Source organism: Lithobates pipiens, unplaced genomic scaffold (genome assembly GCF_037356315.1).
Source record: "Lithobates pipiens isolate NorthernLeopardFrog02 unplaced genomic scaffold, aLitPip1_a1.2 Scaffold_22, whole genome shotgun sequence".
In the NCBI taxonomy this organism is placed as follows: domain Eukaryota; kingdom Metazoa; phylum Chordata; class Amphibia; order Anura; family Ranidae; genus Lithobates; species Lithobates pipiens.
The window spans coordinates 1,605,562-1,625,127 of record NW_027507784.1 but is presented as its reverse complement, the minus strand read 5'-3'; the positions used below and the strand labels follow the sequence as shown (position 1 = coordinate 1,625,127).

At 47.3% G+C, this 19,566-nt stretch overlaps 1 protein-coding gene across 1 annotated transcript in view; it reads right to left on the bottom strand.

Annotated features, from left to right (window-relative positions):
* Nucleotides 1–11,867, bottom strand: part of BICDL2 (BICD family like cargo adaptor 2) — a 41,255-nt gene extending 29,388 nt beyond the window's left edge. The window contains exon 1 of the mRNA XM_077494057.1: nucleotides 11,710–11,867. The gene's annotated coding sequence lies outside the window, so the exon portion shown is untranslated. The remainder of the gene's footprint in view (nucleotides 1–11,709) is intronic.
* Nucleotides 11,868–19,566: the final 7,699 nt, after the last annotated feature.

The following is a 19,566-nucleotide window of genomic DNA, read 5'->3' as shown; positions in this document are numbered from 1 at the left end:
TCCATAAAAAGTCTCGTCTAAAGTTTGCCACAAGCCACCTGGGAGACACACCAAACATGTGGAAGAAGGTGCTCTGGTCACATGAAACCAAAATCCAACTTTTTGCCCACAATGCAAAACGATATGTTTGGCGTAAAAGCAACACAGCTCATCACCATCAACACACCATCCCCACTGTCAAACATGGTGGTGGCAGCATCATGGTTTGGGGCTGCTTTTCTTCAGCAGGGACAGGGAAGATGGTTAAAATTGAGGGGAAGATGGATGCAGCCAAATACAGGACCATTCTGGATGAAAACCTGTTGGAGTCGGCAAAAGACCTGAAACTGGGACGGAGATTTATCTTCCAACAAGACAATGATCCCAAACATACAGCAAAATCTACAAAGGAATGGTTCACAAATAAACGTATCCAGGTGTTAGAATGGCCAAGTCAAAGTCCAGACCTGAATCCAATCGAGAATCTGTGGAAAGAGCTGAAAACTGCTGTTCACAAACGCTCTCCATCCAACCTCACTGAGCTCCAGCTGTTTTGCAAGGAAGAATGGGCAAGAATTTCAGTCTCTCGATGTGCAAAACTGATAGAGACACCCCAAGAGACTTGCGGCTGTAATCGCAGCAAAAGGTGGCTCTACAAAGTATTAACACAAGGGGGCCCAATCATTTTGCACGCCCCACTTTTCATTTTTTTTATTAGTTAAAGTTTCAAAAATCCAAAAGATTTCGTTCCACTTCACAATTGTGTCCCACTTGTTGGTGATTCTTCACAAAAAATAAAAATTTTATATCTTTATGTTTGAAGCCTGAAATGTGGCAAAAGGTTGAAAAGTTCAAGGGGGCCGAATACTTTCACAAGGCACTGTATATGTATATATAGTTCTCGTATATACCGTGTGTGTGTGTATATATATATATACACACACAGTATATACAAAGACTAACACACACATATATATATATATCTGTGTGGGAGGGAATTGTGTCACCTGTCAGGTCGGAGGGTGTGAGAAGCTCTGTGTACAGGTCAGACCAGCAGAACGAGTGTGCCGATACCACGCACCTTACACAATCACCATACAATCCACACCCAGAGATCTCCCCGCCACCCCGCGTCACCACCGAACCTCATCCCATCCCCCACCGAACCTCATCCCATCCCCCGACGTCACCACCGAACCTCATCCCATCCCCCACCGAACCTCATCCCATCCCCCGACGTCACCACCGAACCTCATCCCATCCCCCGACGTCACCACCGAACCTCATCCCATCCCCCGACGTCACCACCGAACCTCATCCCATCCCCCACCGAACCTCATCCCATCCCCCACCTCACCACCGAACCTCATCCCATCCCCCAACGTCACCACCGAACCTCATCCCATCCCCCGATGTCACCACCGAACCTCATCCCATCCCCCGACGTCACCACCGAACCTCATCCCATCCCCCGACGTCACCACCGAACCTCATCCCATCCCCCACCTCCCCACCGAACCTCATCCCATCCCCCGACGTCACCACCGAACCTCATCCCATCCCCCACCTCACCACCGAACCTCATCCCATCCCCCACCTCACCACCGAACCTCATCCCATCCCCCGACGTCACCACCAAACCTCATCCCATCCCCCACCAAACCTCATCCCATCCCCCAACCTCACCACCGAACCTCATCCCATCCCCCGACCTCACCACCGAACCTCATCCCATCCCCGACCTCACCACCGAACCTCATCCCATCCCCCGACTCATCACCGAACCTCATCCCATCCCCCACCAAACCTCATCCCATCCTCCATGTCACCACTGAACCTCATCCCATCCCCCGACGTCACCACCCAACCTCATCCCACCCCCCGACGTCACCACCGAACCTCATCCCATCCCCCACCGAACCTCATCCCATCCCCCACCGAACCTCATCCCATCCCCTGCCTCACCACCGAACCTCAACCCATCCCCCGACCTCACCACCGAATCTCAACCCATCCCCCACCGAACCTCATCTCATCCCCCGACCTCACCACCGAACCTCATCCCATCCCCCACCGAACCTCATCCCATCCCCCGCCTCACCACCAAACCTCATCCCATCCCCCACCAAACCTCATCCCATCCTCCACCGAACCTCATCCCATCCCCCGCCTCACCACCAAACCTCATCCCATCCCCCACCAAACCTCATCCCATCCTCCGTGTCACCAACGAACCTCAACCCATCCCCCACTGAACCTCATCCCATCCCCTGCCTCACCACCGAACCTCATCCCACCCCCCGACGTCACCGCCGAACCTTATCCCATCCCCCGACGTCACATGGCAACATCCGCTCACCCCACACTTTATTAGGCCCCCCTTGCTAGTAGCGGGTTGGACCCCCTTTGGCCTCCATTCTTGGTGGCGGAGATACAACAAGGTGTTGGAAACGTTCCTCAGAGATTTTCCTCCATAGTGACATCACAACATTCGATTTGTCGAATAATTACATAATTATATACTGGAAACAACGCAACGTATCCATAAAGTACAGAGTGTCCCAAAAAAGAGGCGTGTCCACTCTGTGCAAATAAGCAAACGCACTGCAGAGGCAGCCAAAAAATAATAATAAAATAAAAATCATCCAAAAAGTGAATATCAGTTCCCATATCGACTTGTAGATTTTGGATGATTTTTATTATTATTTTTTTGGCTGCCTCTGCAGTGCGTTTGCTTATTTGCACAGAGTGGACACGCCTCTTTTTTGGGACACTCTGTACTTTATGGATACGTTGCGTTGTTTCCAGTATAATTATTCCTCTCATTTTAGCCACATGGCTGGTTTATTGAGCATTGGAAATTTATTTGTATTTTTCATTTTATTAACTTTATTTTCTGCACAACATCCTCCTTGTACTCTGTATATATTTACACTTATTAATGCCGGAGATGGAAATAAACTTCCCAGGCGAATAATTTAGTGTTAGAACCCCCGAAGATGGGGACACCCCATCCCCCACACCATTACACCCCCACCACCAGCCTGAACCGGTGATACAAGGCAGGGTAGAATCCAAATTCTGACCCCACATCAGAATGTCGCAGGTGAAATCCAGACTCCTCAGACCAGGCAACGTTTTTCCAATATTCTATTGTCCAATTTTGCTGATTCTGTGCCAATTGTAGCCTCAGCTTCCTGTTCTTAGCTGACAGTAGTGGCACCTGCTGCTGTAGCCCATCTGCTTCAAGATTGGATGTGTTGTGTGTTCAGAGATGGTATTCTGCATTCCTTGGGTGTAACGAGGGGTTATTGAAGAGAAAGGAGGAGGGGCGAGAGGGACTTTAAAGTGGTTGTAAACCCTTACAACACACTATGACCTACAGGTAAGCCTAGATTAAGGCTTTCCGGTAGGTCCAAGAAATATCTCCTAAACCTACACGGTTTTATGAGATATTTGGCGAAAGACAGGCGCATGCACCGTAGACAGCGACGCGCAGGCGCACTGAGCTTGCCGCGGTGAACAGTGATATGCCGCGAGTGGTGGCTCCCCAACGGGAGTGACGTCATCGCGGCTTCCACGAATTACAGCGGCGGAGCAGCGAGACCCACCGAGAAGATGGATGCGCCGGACTACAGGGGACAGCGGCGACTTCGCTGGCTCCTGTGTCAGGTAAGTGACACATAATGGACTACTATGCGATGCGATGCGATGCGATGCACAGTAGTCCATTATGCTTTACCTTTGCAGGGAATCAAAGAGGAAGTGAATTCATCAGGGTTTATTTCCTCTTTAAAGGTACCAAAGATTTGAAAAATAAACAATACATTTTAGAAAAATCTAAATTTTATGATAAACAACTAAAATGACAATAAGCATTTGCGAGAATCTCGTGTCAATTTTTTTACATGTACAACCGCTTCTTACTCTACATGTTTCGCTCAGACGAGCTTCGTCAGGAGATTTTTTTTTGAAGTGTCACATGAAGTAAATATATTATAAAATAAACAATGTTTATAGATGATTATATGTGAAAAGTTGTCGAAAAATAAAATCACAAGGATTGTAAAAAAGAGTCGCGATAATATCCATTGTTATAATGTAATAATAAAATATTGTAGAAAATGATACTTTATATAACATGATGGGAGGCGGAGCGCCTCCCGGGGGCTTGTCCTGAAATATCCGTCACCCAATGAAGACGGGAATCTTAAAACTACAGGAAATTTTCATCCAGAGAGAAAAAGATACATTTTATTATTTACATCCAATTCTTTTTTTTTTTATATTGATGAAAATGATCTCGATTAGAAATGAAATATAAAAGGTTCCAATATTATAATGTTACAATTTTTGATGTAAATAATAACATGTATCTTTTCTCTCTGGATGAAACTTAAAACTACAGGAAATTGTCATCCAGAGAGAAAAGATACATTTTATTATTTACATCCAATTCTTTTTTTTTTAATATCGATGAAAATGATCTCGATTAGAAATGAAATATAAAAGGTTCCAATATTATAATGTTACAATTTTTGATGTAAATAATAAAATGTATCTTTTCTCTCTGGATGAAACTTAAAACTACAGGAAATTTTCATCCAGAGAGAAAAGATACATTTTATTATTTACATCCAATTCTTTTTTTTTAAATATCGATGAAAATGATCTCGATTAGAAATGAAATATAAAAGGTTCCAATATTATAATGTTACAATTTTTGATGTAAATAATAAAATGTATCATTTCTCTCTGGATGAAACTTAAAACTACAGGAAATTGTCATCCAGAGAGAAAAGATACATTTTATTATTTACATACAATTCATTTTTTTTAATATTGATGAAAATGATCTCGATTAGAAATGAAATATAAAAAGTTCCAATATTATAATGTTACAATTTTTGATGTAAATAATAAAATGTATCTTTTCTCTCTGGATGAAACTTAAAACTACAGGAAATTTTCATCCAGAGAGAAAAGATACATTTTATTATTTACATCCAATTCTTTTTTTAAAATATTGATGAAAATGATCTCGATTAGGAATGAAATTATATAAAAGGTTCCAATATTATAATTTTACAATTTTTGATGTAAATAATAAAATGTATCTTTTCTCTCTGGATGAAACTTAAAACTACAGGAAATTTTCATCCAGAGAGAAAAGATACATTTTATTATTTACATCCAATTCTTTTTTTTTTAATATCGATGAAAATGATCTCGATTAGAAATGAAATATAAAAGGTTCCAATATTATAATGTTACAATTTTTGATGTAAATAATAAAATGTATCTTTTCTCTCTGGATGAAACTTAAAACTACAGGAAATTTTCATCCAGAGAGAAAAGATACATTTTATTATTTACATCCAATTCTTTTTTTTTAAATATCGATGAAAATGATCTCGATTAGAAATGAAATATAAAAGGTTCCAATATTATAATGTTACAATTTTTGATGTAAATAATAAAATGTATCATTTCTCTCTGGATGAAACTTAAAACTACAGGAAATTGTCATCCAGAGAGAAAAGATACATTTTATTATTTACATACAATTCATTTTTTTTAATATTGATGAAAATGATCTCGATTAGAAATGAAATATAAAAAGTTCCAATATTATAATGTTACAATTTTTGATGTAAATAATAAAATGTATCTTTTCTCTCTGGATGAAACTTAAAACTACAGGAAATTTTCATCCAGAGAGAAAAGATACATTTTATTATTTACATCCAATTCTTTTTTTAAAATATTGATGAAAATGATCTCGATTAGGAATGAAATTATATAAAAGGTTCCAATATTATAATTTTACAATTTTTGATGTAAATAATAAAATGTATCTTTTCTCTCTGGATGAAACTTAAAACTACAGGAAATTTTCATCCAGAGAGAAAAGATACATTTTATTATTTACATCCAATTCTTTTTTTTTTAATATCGATGAAAATGATCTCGATTAGAAATGAAATATAAAAGGTTCCAATATTATAATGTTACAATTTTTGATGTAAATAATAAAATGTATCTTTTCTCTCTGGATGAAAATTTCCTGTAGTTTTAAGATTCCCGTCTTCATTGGGTGATGGATATTTCAGGACAAGCCCCCGGGAGGCGCTCCGCCTCTCATCATGTTATATAAAGTATCATTTTCTACAATATTTCATTATTACATTATAACAATGGATATTATCGCAACTCTTTTTTTTTTTTTTTTTAACACACTTTGTGATTTTATCTTTCCACAACTTTTCACGTATAATCATCTATAAACATTGTTTCTTTTACTTTACTTCGTGTGACACTTCAAAAAAGAATCTCCTGAAGAAGCTCGTCTGAGCGAAACATGTAGACTAAGAAGCGGTTGTACATGTAAAAAAAATTGATACGGGATTCTCGCAAATGCTTATCGGAATTTTAAGAGTTGTTTATCATAAAATGTATATTTTTCTGAAATGTATTGTTTATTTTCAAATCTTTGGTACCTTTAAAGCCCCTCTCGCCCCTCCTCCGTCCTCTCTGTATATATGGGGTGTTTCACCCAATTCTGACCTCATGTCACCCGGCCTCGAAATGAATAGAGAGGTTATTGGAGTTCCTGTTGTCCTTCTACCATCGGGGACCAGCCTACCCAGTCTACTCTGACCTCAACGAGGGATTTTCCTCCACACAACCGCCGCTCACTGGATATTTTCCCCTTTTTCCCACCATTCTTTGTAATCCCCAGAGAGATGGATGTGTGTGAAGATCCCAGAAATACTCCAACCGGCCCGTCTGTCACCAAAAACCACGCCACTTTCAAAGTCACCCAGATCCCCTTTCTTCCCCCATTCTGAGGCTCGGTTTGAACTTCTGCAAGTCGTCTTCACCACGTCAAGATGCCCAAATGCATTGAGCTGCTGCCGCGTGATTGGCTGATTAGCAATTTGTGTTACCGAGCGATTGTATGGGTGGTCCTCATACAGTGCCCGGTGAGTGTATAGTACAGCCCACACATGTCCTTGTACACACAATGCTATACACAGCGCTCAGCACACAGACACGTTCTTATTGGCCATCCGTACTATGACATCACTGCATGCACAGCTCAGTGTGGGGGAGGCTGCTGTGTGTCGTACTGTCCCCATACAGAGGCTCCAGTGCCCAGAATGATGTGACCAGTAGGGGGCCGTACACGGCTCTACTGGAGTCCCCAACACCCCGAGGAACTACAAATCCCAGCATGACTAAAGCCAGGAGTCAGAGATCAGACTGTAGAAGGCTGACGTGTGATTGGCTGATGCTGGTAATAATGATGTCACCATATAATGAGGTCACCGACTCACCTTCCCATTATTATCAGACAATTATTATTATTATAGACATTCCACACACGGCCCCACCTCACTCCAAATGTACCCCACTTCCTCCTCTCACCGACTGACCGCACACCACCTACCTACAGGATCCGACAAAAGTAAGTACACCCCTCCGTGTGTGTGTGTGTGTGTGTGTGTGTGTGTGTGTATGTGTATATATACACACATCATATTTAGTCTCTCTGTATATACATTATCTGACAAAAGTAAGTACACCCCCCCCCCCCCCCCCCCCAGTGACATTTCTTCTCTCTTTTCATGTGACAACACTGAAGAAATGACACTTGTCTACAATGTAAAGTAGTGAGTGTACAGCTTGTATAACAGTGTCAATTTCCTGTCCCCTCAAAATAACTCAACACACAGCCATTAATGTCTAAACCGCTGGCAACAAAAGTCAGTACACCCCCTAAGTGAAAATCCCCAAATTGGGCCCAATTAGCCATTTTCCCCTCCCCCGGTGTCATGTGACTCGTTAGTGTTACAAGGTCTCAGGTGTGAATGGGGAGCAGGTGTGTTAAATTTGGTGTTATCGCTCTCACTCTGTCATACTGGTCACTGGAAGTACAACATGGCACCTCATGGCAAAGAACTCTCTGAGGATCTGAAGATAAGAATTGTTGCTCTACATAAAGATGGCCTAGGCTATAAGAAGATTGCCAAGACCCTGAAACTGAGCTGCAGCACGGTGGCCAAGACCATACAGCGGTATAACAGGACAGGTTCCCCTCAGAACAGGCCTCACCATGGTCCACCAGAGAAGTTGAGGTCACGTGATCAGCGTCATATCCAGAGGTTGTCTTTGGGAAATAGACGTATGAGTGCTGCCAGCATTGCTGCAGAGGTTGTAGGGGTGGGGGGTCGGCCTGTCAGTGCTCAGACCATACGCCGCACACTGCATCAAATTGGTCTGCATGGCTGTCGTCCCAGAAGGAAGCCTCTTCTAAAGATGATGTACAAGAAAGACCACAAACAGTTTACTGAAGACAAGCAGACTAAGGAGATGGATTACTGGAACCATGTCCTGTGCTCTGATGAGACCAAGATAAAGGTATTTGGTGTCAGATGGTGACAAGCGTGTGTGGGGGCAACCAGGTGAGGAGGACAAAGACAAGTGTGTCTTGTCTACAGTCAGGCATGGTGGTGGGGGTGTCATGGTCTGGGGCTGCATGAGTGCTGCCGGCACTGGGGGGCTACAGATCATTGAGGGGACCATGAATGCCAACATGTACTGTGACATACTGAAGCAGAGCATGATCCCCTCCCTTCAGAGACTGGACCGCAGGGCAGTATTCCAACATGATAACCACCCCAAACACACCTCCAACACCACCACTGCCTTGCTAAAGAAGCTGAGGGTAAAGGTGATGGACTGGCCAAGCGTGTCTCCAGACCTAAACCCTATTGGTCATCTGTGGGGGATCCTCAGAGGGAAGGTGGAGGAGGGGAAGGTCTCCAACATCCACCAGCTCTGTGATGTCATCATGGGGGAGGGGAAGAGGACTCCAGTGGTGACCTGTGAAGCTCTGCTGACCTCCATGCCCAAGAGGGTGAAGGCAGTGCTGGAAAATAATGGCGGCCACACAAAATATTGACACTTTGGGCCCAATCTGGACATTTTCACTTAGGGGTGTACTGACTTTTGTGAGATACTGTCAGGGCTGTCTTTAATATTGATTGGACCCTGGGCAAAACTTTTCTTGGGGGCCCCCCTCCCCCCATGCAGTTTCGCTCTCCACCTGCTCTGAGACATACAATAAATAGCAGCTAGACTCAAAACCAGTTTACTGAATCCGATCAGGCGGCTATTGCGATTGGTTGCCAGAGGTTTCAGTGTATCATTACCGCTCACTGACTGGTTGCTAGAGGTTACAGCACATGATTTCTGCTTGTTGATTGGTTGCTAGAGATTACTGTGGATATGACCTGAGGGGGGACATGATATACATATCATTGCCGCCAGCCGCCGCTATTTACATATGAATGCCGGTAATTTACATGTACACACGGGGTCTGCAGGTGAGTCATCTGGGACACAGCACAGGACTAAAACCTCAAGGGGTGAGGGAATGTAAACCAGGATAGTTGGCAAGTGTGAGGCGGCTGCTTTGGGCCCCACAACAGTGACAGGGCCCAGGGCAGCTGCCCCTTTTGCCCTGCCTTAAAAACAGCCCTGGATACTGTATATACACTGCTCTGTCAGTATACACACCGCTCTGTCAGTATACACCCCGCTCTGTCAGTATACACCCCGCTCTGTCAGTATACACCCCGCTCTGTCAGTATACATCCCGCTCTGTCAGTATACACCCCGCTCTGTCAGTATACATCCCGCTCTGTCAGTATACACCCCGCTCTGTCAGTATACATCCCGCTCTGTCAGTATACACACTGTCAGTATACACACCGCTCTGTCAGTATACACACCGCTCTGTCAGTATACACACCGCTCTGTCAGTATACACACCGCTCTGTCAGTATACACACTGTCAGTATACACACCGCTCTGTCAGTATACACCCCGCTCTGTCAGTATACACACTGTCAGTATACACACCGCTCTGTCAGTATACACACCGCTCTGTCAGTATACACACTGTCAGTATACACACCGCTCTGTCAGTATACACACCGCTCTGTCAGTATACACACTGTCAGTATACACACCGCTCTGTCAGTATACACACCGCTCTGTCAGTATACACCCCGCTCTGTCAGTATACACACTGTCAGTATACACACCGCTCTGTCAGTATACATCCCGCTCTGTCAGTATACACACTGTCAGTATACACACCGCTCTGTCAGTATACACACCGCTCTGTCAGTATACACCCCGCTCTGTCAGTATACATCCCGCTCTGTCAGTATACACACCGCTCTGTCAGTATACACACCGCTCTGTCAGTATACATCCCGCTCTGTCAGTATACACCCCGCTCTGTCAGTATACACACTGTCAGTATACACACCGCTCTGTCAGTATACACCCCGCTCTGTCAGTATACATCCCGCTCTGTCAGTATACACACTGTCAGTATACACACCGCTCTGTCAGTATACACACTGTCAGTATACACACCGCTCTGTCAGTATACACACTGTCAGTATACATCCCGCTCTGTCAGTATACATCCCGCTCTGTCAGTATACACACTGTCAGTATACATCCCGCTCTGTCAGTATACACACCGCTCTGTCAGTATACACACTGTCAGTATACACACCGCTCTGTCAGTATACACACTGTCAGTATACATCCCGCTCTGTCAGTATACACACTGTCAGTATACATCCCGCTCTGTCAGTATACACACTGTCAGTATACACACCGCTCTGTCAGTATACACCCCGCTCTGTCAGTATACATCCCGCTCTGTCAGTATACACACTGTCAGTATACACACCGCTCTGTCAGTATACACACTGTCAGTATACATCCCGCTCTGTCAGTATACACACTGTCAGTATACACACTGTCAGTATACATCCCGCTCTGTCAGTATACACACTGTCAGTATACATCCCGCTCTGTCAGTATACATCCCGCTCTGTCAGTATACACACTGTCAGTATACATCCCGCTCTGTCAGTATACACACTGTCAGTATACACACCGCTCTGTCAGTATACACACCGCTCTGTCAGTATACACACTGTCAGTATACATCCCACTCTGTCAGTATACACCCCGCTCTGTCAGTATACACACTGCTCTGTCAGTATACACACCGTCAGTATACACACCGCTCTGTCGGTATACACAGCTCTGGCATTATACACAGTCAGTATACAAACCGCTCTGTCAGTATACACACTTCTCTGTCAGTATACACACTGTCAGTATACACACTTCTCTGTCAGTATACACACTGTCAGTATACACACTGCTCTGTCAGTATACACCCCGCTCTGTCAGTATACACACTGTCAGTATACACCCCGCTCTGTCAGTATACACACTGTCAGTATACACCCCGCTCTGTCAGTATACACACTGTCAGTATACACCCCGCTCTGTCAGTATACACACTGCTCTGTCAGTATACACCCCGCTCTGTCAGTATACACACTGTCAGTATACACCCCGCTCTGTCAGTATACACACTGTCAGTATACACCCCGCTCTGTCAGTATACACACTGTCAGTATACACCCCGCTCAGTCAGTATACACACCGCTCTGTCAGTATACACACCGCTCTGTCAGTCAGTATACACACTGCTCTGTCAGTATACACACGGTCAGTATACACACTGTCACTAGGTAACAGACACCTTGCAGAGTGCGGTGGGGCGGGACTATCCCGGGACAGGTAGGTCAGGTGAGAAGGACACAGCGAGGGGCGCTCACTCACCTGTAGGGTCAGGCGGTCTCTGGGGGGTCATGTCAGTTGTGGAGCGGCAGGTGAACGTTCTCCCTCTCTCGGTGATCGCTCTTCCTCTTCCTCCTCCTCCTCGGAGATGTACGCAGATGACAGGTGTGGTTACAGAGGGAGGGGAGAACAGATTACACCCCCCCCCCCTCCCTTCACATTCTCCTGTAACTCTGCAACCAGGACAAACAGCCAGAGGGCGCTACACACACCGACATTCCTCAGTCAGGAAGTCACCTGTGTGCAGAGAAATCTCTTCCCCTCAACACCACAACTTCACCACCCTCCATTCACCTCTGTGACCATACATGAAGGACGACCCTTCCCCCTCCCTGCGGGGTCTGCGCTCACCGCCTCACCCGTCACTTACTGAAGAAGAAGGTTCTCAATTAAAGAGGATTAAGGAGAGCGAGGATCAGGGAATCTGCATAATCACTTCGGTCTGATGAAAGTCGATGAGATGGTAGGAATGGTAAGAGTACAGCTTCTGCCCCGTTCTAGGGGGACCCGAATATATAACCCGTCCTTGGAGGAACGTCATGTTCAGGTCCATCAGAACCACACACAATCCTTCCAGCAAGCCTGGAGTCATCTGAACCTGTCCCCAAATACTTCCCATCATGTTCAGGTGAAAGGTAGGTGAAGGCCACATCCAACCCCAAGGCTTTCATGCAGGTGGAGGTCACAGGGGCCCCACCCAGACCCACTTCTGGCTGTCTGAGAACTGCTGTGGCTGGATGATGTGCCAATTGGTAGAAACATTCAGGCATCCAACTGTCACTTCTGGACTTCACACACCCAGCTATCCCCCATCTTGGACACCGGGCACCAAACTATGACCTATCCTAGACACCGGGCACCCAACTAGCTCCGATCCTGGACATCGGGCACCCAACTAGCTCCTATCCTGGACACCGAGCACCCAACTATTAGCCATCCTGGACACCGGGCACCCAATTATAATCCATCCTAGACACCGGGCACCCAATTATAATCCATCCTAGACACCGGGCACCCAACTAGCTCCGATCCTGGACATCGGGCACCCAACTAGCTCCTATCCTGGACACCGGGCACCCAACTATTAGCCATCCTTGACACCGGGCACCCAATTATAATCCATCCTGGACACCGGGCACCCAACTATAATCCATCCTAGACACCGGGCACCCAACTATAATCCATCCTAGACACCGGGCACCCAACTAGCTCCGATCCTGGACATCGGGCACCCAACTAGCTCCTATCCTGGACACCGGGCACCCAACTATTAGCCATCCTTGACACCGGGCACCCAATTATAATCCATCCTGGACACCGGGCACCCAATTATAATCCATCCTGGACACCGGGCACCCAACTATAATCCATCCTAGACACCGGGCACCCAACTATAATCCATCCTAGACACCGGGCACCCAACTAGCTCCGATCCTGGACATCGGGCACCCAACTAGCTCCTATCCTGGACACCGGGCACCCAACTATTAGCCATCCTTGACACCGGGCACCCAATTATAATCCATCCTGGACACCGGGCACCCAACTATAATCCATCCTAGACACCGGGCACCCAACTATAATCCATCCTAGACACCGGGCACCCAAATATAATCCATCCTAGACACCGGGCACCCAACTATAATCCATCCTAGACACCGGGCACCCAACTATCCCCTATCCTGGACACCGGGCACCCAAATATAATCCATCCTAGACACCGGGCACCCAACTATAATCCATCCTAGACACCGGGCGCCCAACTATTAGCCATCCTGGACACCGGGCACCCAACTATCCCCTATCCTGGACACCGGGCACCCAACTATCACCTATCCTGGACACCGGGCACCCAACTACCACCTATCCTGGACACCGGGCACCCAACTATCACCTATCCTGGACACCGGGCACCCAACTATCACCTATCCTGGACACCGGGCACCCAACTATCACCTATCCTGGACACCGGGCACCCAACTATCCCCTATCCTGGACACCGGACACCCAACTATCACCTATCCTGGACACCGGGTACCCAACTATCACCTATCCTGGACACCGGGCACCCAACTATCCCCTATCCTGGACACCGGGCACCCAACTATCACCTATCCTGGACACCGGGCACCCAACTATCCCCTATCCTGGACACCGGGCACCCAACTATCCCCTATCCTGGACACTGGGCACCCAACTATCCCCTATCCTGGACACCGGGCACCCAACTATCCCCTATCCTGGACACCGGGCACCCAACTATCACCTATCCTGGACACCGGGCACCCAACTATCCCCTTTTCTGGACACTGGACACCCAACTATCCCCTATCCTGGACACTGGACACCCAACTATCACCTATCCTGGACACCGGGTACCCAACTATCCCCTATCCTGGACACCGGGCACCCAACTATCACCTATCCTGGACACTGGGCACCCAACCATTCCCTATCCTGGACACCAGACACCCAACTATCCCCTATTCTGGACACTGGGTACCCAACTATCATATATCCTGAACACTGGGCATCTATCCTGTATACTGACACCCAAATATCTCCTATCCTGGACACTGGGCATCCAAGTATCACCTGTGCTGGACACAGGCATTCAACTTTTACCTAGTCTGTAAATTAGGCATCCAACTATTACCTATACTGGGCACCAGACACCTATTCTGGACACCAGGTACCCAACTATCTCCTATCCTGGACACTGGGCATCCAAGTATCATTTATTATGGACTTCAGACACCCAGCTATCCCCCACCCTTGGACGCTGGGTACCCAAGTATCACCTATCATAGACGCCGGGCACCCAACTATTACCCATCTCGGGCACCAGGCACCCATCCTTGGCACTGGGCATCCAATTAGCTCCTATCCTGGACACCGGGCACCCAACTGTTAGCCATCCTGGACACCGTGCACCCAACCAATAGCCATCCTAGACACCGGGCACCCAACTATTAGCCATCCTAGACACCGGGCACCCAACTATAATCCATCCTAGACCCCGGGCACCCAACTATTAGCCAACCTAGACACCGGGCACCTAACTATTCCCTATCCTGGACACTGGGCACCCAGCTATCCCCTATCCTGGACTTCAGACACCCATCTATCCCCTATCATTAACACCAGGCACCCAACTATCCCCTATCCTGAACACCAGGCACCCAACTATCCCCTATCCTGAACACCAGGCACCCAACTATCCCCTATCCTGAACACCAAGCACCCAATTATTAGCCATCCTGGACACCAGGCACCCAACTATAATCCATCCTAGACACCGGGCACCCAACTATCACCTTTCCTGGATTTCAGACACCCAGCTATCCCCTATCCTGGACACCGGACACCCAACTATCACCTATCCTGGACTTCAGAAACCCAGTTCTCCCCTATCCTGGACACCGGGCACCCAACTATCCCCTATCCTGGACACCGGGCACCCAACTATCCCCTATCCTGGACACCGGGCACCCAACTATCCCCTATCCTGGACACCGGGAACCCAACTATCACCTATCCTGGACACCGGGTACCCAACTTTCATGTATCCTGGGCACCAGGCATCCAACTATCATGTATCCTGGACACCGGGGTACCCAGGTATCCCCGATCCTGAACACCCAACTATTCCATATCTTGGACACCAGGCACCCCAACTATCCCCGATCCTGGACACTGGGCACCCAACTATCACCTATCCGAGACACTGGGCACCTAGCCTGTACACTGGGCTCCCAACTATTACCTATCCTGGACACTGAGCATCCTTCAGCTGTCCTGGACACTGGGCACCCAACTTTCACGGAAACCTGGACACCATAACTAGGTATCTCCGCCTTTGAAGCTGCTTCCCAATGCCCTGGAAAACGAGTTACCCCAAGAACTAGACAGCACGAGTTTTGGATTAAACCAGAATAAGAAATGTTTATTTGAACAAGAATATAGGCTTTTATACAACTGAGAAACTTACATGATACTTAATGTGATTGTAGCCGTATTAGTGCAATTGTGACAGAGAAAATTGAGTACTGTCCGTGATACTTTTTTTATTTGCACTAACATATCATTTTTCAGGACAAGCTTTCAGGTTATGTCCCCTTCTTTAAGGTCCAAGCAGTACTCACTTGAGTACTGCTTGGACATTGAAGAAGGGGACATAACCCGAAAGCTTGTCCTGAAAAATTGTATGTTAGTGCAAATAAATAAAAAAAAGTATCACGGACAGTACTCAATTTTCTCTCTCATACAACTGAAAAGGAGGTCACTCACCACATTAGCTTATCCCATCACAGAGGATCCTTAATTAACCACCTGGGTGACTAGTTGCAGGTCAGACTTGTCGACTCCAAGCTCACACAGCACAATACACATTATCATAATGTGTGTAGTATGTGTAGAGGATGTGTATAGTATGTGTAAAGGATGTGTATAGTATGTGTAGGGGATGTGTGTAGTATGTGTATAGTATGTGTATAGTATGTGTGTAGTATGTGTACAGGATGTGTACAGGATGTCTATATTATGTGTGTAGTATGTGTATAGTATGTGTACAGGATGTGTATAGTATGTGTGTAGTATGTGTACAGGATGTGTACAGGATGTGTATATTATGTGTGTAGTATGTGTGTAGTATGTGTGGCTGCTAGCTTTTCATTTTTGCAGCGGTGGGCGGATCTCTGCTTTAAGTGTTGGGGTTCAGTTAGGGGAGTGCCACGTGTTAGCACACAGTTTCCTGTTGGGGTCAGCGGTATGAACTACAAGGTGCAGTCAAGGACAAGGCCTGCAACACATAGTCACTGAACCCATATCATAAAAATCTATCAATAATTGTTGTATTCCGTGCTGTTCATACTCAGTCAGTCACTATCAGATTCCTTTTGCTGCTCTCCATCTCCCCCTTCTGTCCATGTCCCCACTGCAGTTTGAGCATGTGCAGACCTGTCACCACAGCTGCAAAATCCCCAGTGAGTTTCTATGCTGAGCATTTGCTCCCTATCACATCTGAGCAGCCCATGTGGCTATAGAGTCACACATGTGGGCATATACACAATGACAGGCCATTTCCTCTGTGCCCACTAACCAACTAAACACAATGGGGGGCGGGGATATTACATGTAGATTGATGGAGGCTTCACCTCCCTCTTATATTTATGTGACAAGTTAAAACAGTTTATCGATATTATTTTATTTATTTTTACTCTGCATTGCAAAGGACTAGAAGCTCCTCCTGCTTATGTTTCCCTGCAGACAGGCTGGGAGAGAGTCGGGTCATGTGACAATTATGGAGAATTTCAATTGAAGATTTTTGCTCTTAATTTACCTGAGAAGCTGCTTCCGTATAATATTTGCTTTTTATTTATTTATTTTATACCCTTTACAGTTTGGGTTCATACCCTTGTATTATGATTACATAGCGATACATTTATAATCTATTATATCTGTACTTATCTGCAGTCCTGGCGAAGGGGGAGTGGTTTGGGCACCCGGAACGCGTTGGCGTTTGATCGGATCCTACTAATAATTTGTAAAGGAATGCGGACTCTTGTGACATTTATCCGGAGCTCCACCTGCTGGATGGTTTGGACGATGACGATCCCTCAGCAGATGTAGGACTTACCACCCACAGAGGTTGTTGATCCTGTTTTGCCAGGGGTCCATTTTAGTGTTGGGATTGGTGGGAGAAAGGGTTATGTGTTGGGGGTGGGGGGGGAGGATGAAGTGCTGGGATTGAGGCAGGTAAAGGGTTACATTTTAGTGTTGGGGTAGGGAAGGTGACTGTTTGGGGTCTGGGTAGGTTAAGATAAGGGTGGAGTTAAAATTTGGGGTCCGGGCCGGGACAGGGTTAGGTGTTGGGGTAGGAAGGTTTAAGCTTTGGGGTCGGGGCAGGGTGAGGTTAAGTGCTGGGATAAGGTCAAGTATTGGGAGGGTTAAGGGTTAGGGTCTGGACAGGGGGAAGGTTAAGTATTGGGTTAGGGGAAGGTTAAAGTTTGAGGTCCGGGCAGGGAGAGGGTTAAGTGTTAGGGTCTGGGCAGGGTTGAGTGTTAGGGTACGGAGGGTTAAGTGTTAGGGTCTGGGCAGGGGGAGGGTTAAGTGTTGGGGTATGGAGGGTTAAGTGTTAGGGTCTGGGCAGGGGGACGGTTAAGTGTTGGGGTATGGAGGGTTAAGTGTTAGGGTCTGGGCAGAGGGAGGGTTAGGTGTTAGGGTCTGGGCAGAGTTAAGTGTTGGGGTATGGAGGGTTAAGTGTTGGGGTCTGGGCAGAGGGAGGGTTAAGTGTTGGGGTACGGAGGGTTAAGTGTTGGGGTCTGGGCAGAGGGAGGGTTAAGTGTTGGGGTACGGAGGGTTAAGTGTTGGGGTCTAGGCAGAGGGAGGGTTAAGTGTTGGGGTCTGGGCAGGGTTGAGTGTTAGGGTACGGAGGGTTAAGTGTTAGGGTCTGGGCAGAGGGAGGGTTAGGTGTTAGGGTCTGGGCAGGGTTAAGTGTTGGGGTATGGAGGGTTAAGTGTTGGGGTCTGGGCAGGGGGAGGGTTAAGTGTTGGGGTACGGAGGGTTAAGTGTTGGGGTCTAGGCAGAGGGAGGGTTAAGTGTTGGGGTACGGAGGGTTAAGTGTTGGGGTCTGGGCAGGGGGAGGGTTAAGTGTTGGGGTCTGGGCAGGGTTGAGTGTTAGGGTACGGAGGGTTAAGTGTTGGGGTACGGAGGGTTAGGTGTTGGGGTCTGGGCAGGGGGAGGGTTAAGTGTTGGGGTACGGCGCATTCCAGCCACCCTCAGGAGCTGGAATCTTCCAGCACTTCTCTGGTGATGGAGTTGGGTGGGACCAGCGGCTGCCCGTAGTGGGTACAGTTAGTACTCCTGTACGGGCCTCCATCGGGTCAGCAGGGGGGCGCAGTAGGAGCTGGCTGTGGGGGGGCCCCAGTGAGCCTTATCAGGTTAGCTCCGCCCACTTATAGCAGACAGCCGCGCCTACAAGTGTCAAGCCTCCACCAATCAGCTGCTGTGAGATGTTCCTCAGCCAATGGCATGCAGGGGAGAACACGCACGAGGAGGCGCTGCCCTTAGTAGGAAGATGAGCGCCTCCAAAATGTATCCCCCCTGAGCGGGGACCCCTCCTACCCTTCCCCGGAGTGAGCGGACGCGGTGTCCTCGGACTGATGGCGTATTCTGGTGAGGAGACGAGGTGGCCCCAGAGCTGGAGCAGAGCGGTAAGGAGGGATCTTCACCAACAATGCGAAGATTTGCACCATGTACTCCCAAAAGTGCGGCTACTTGGGTTTCTCCACCGATCCGGGGGTGGGGGGAGGGGGCGATTGGTATAGTTTGAGGGGGGGCGGTGTGATTTCTAGTGGCAGCCATGCTGCAGACACCAGAGACCTCCAGCGATTGGACGAGGCGTCCGGTCTGATCACCGCGACGCCACTGAAGGTAAATCATCCACCAATCTCACCTACACAAGGATAAAGCAGGCGTACGATTGGCTAGGCATCTTCTATCGGATAGTCTGATGCGTCGGTCATCTGCCAGCAGGTGGTGCCGATCGTCCCTTGAAAGCCAGAGAAATAATGACACGGACCGGGAAAGTTCATTCGTTTTATTATAAAAACATAAAAACCACAAGAAATGGGAGGGGCCAGGTCATGTGAAGGTCAGAGAGAAGGCGCGGTACCGGAAGTTGGTGAACACATCGATCTTGGAGCCGCTTCCAGCCGCCGTGAGGACCTGCCGAGTGAAATCCGGATCAATGACGGCACCGGAGAGGTCTGACACCCACACTGAGCTCCACCCACACCGACCCATCCCCCTACACCCACACCGACCAATCCCTCTACA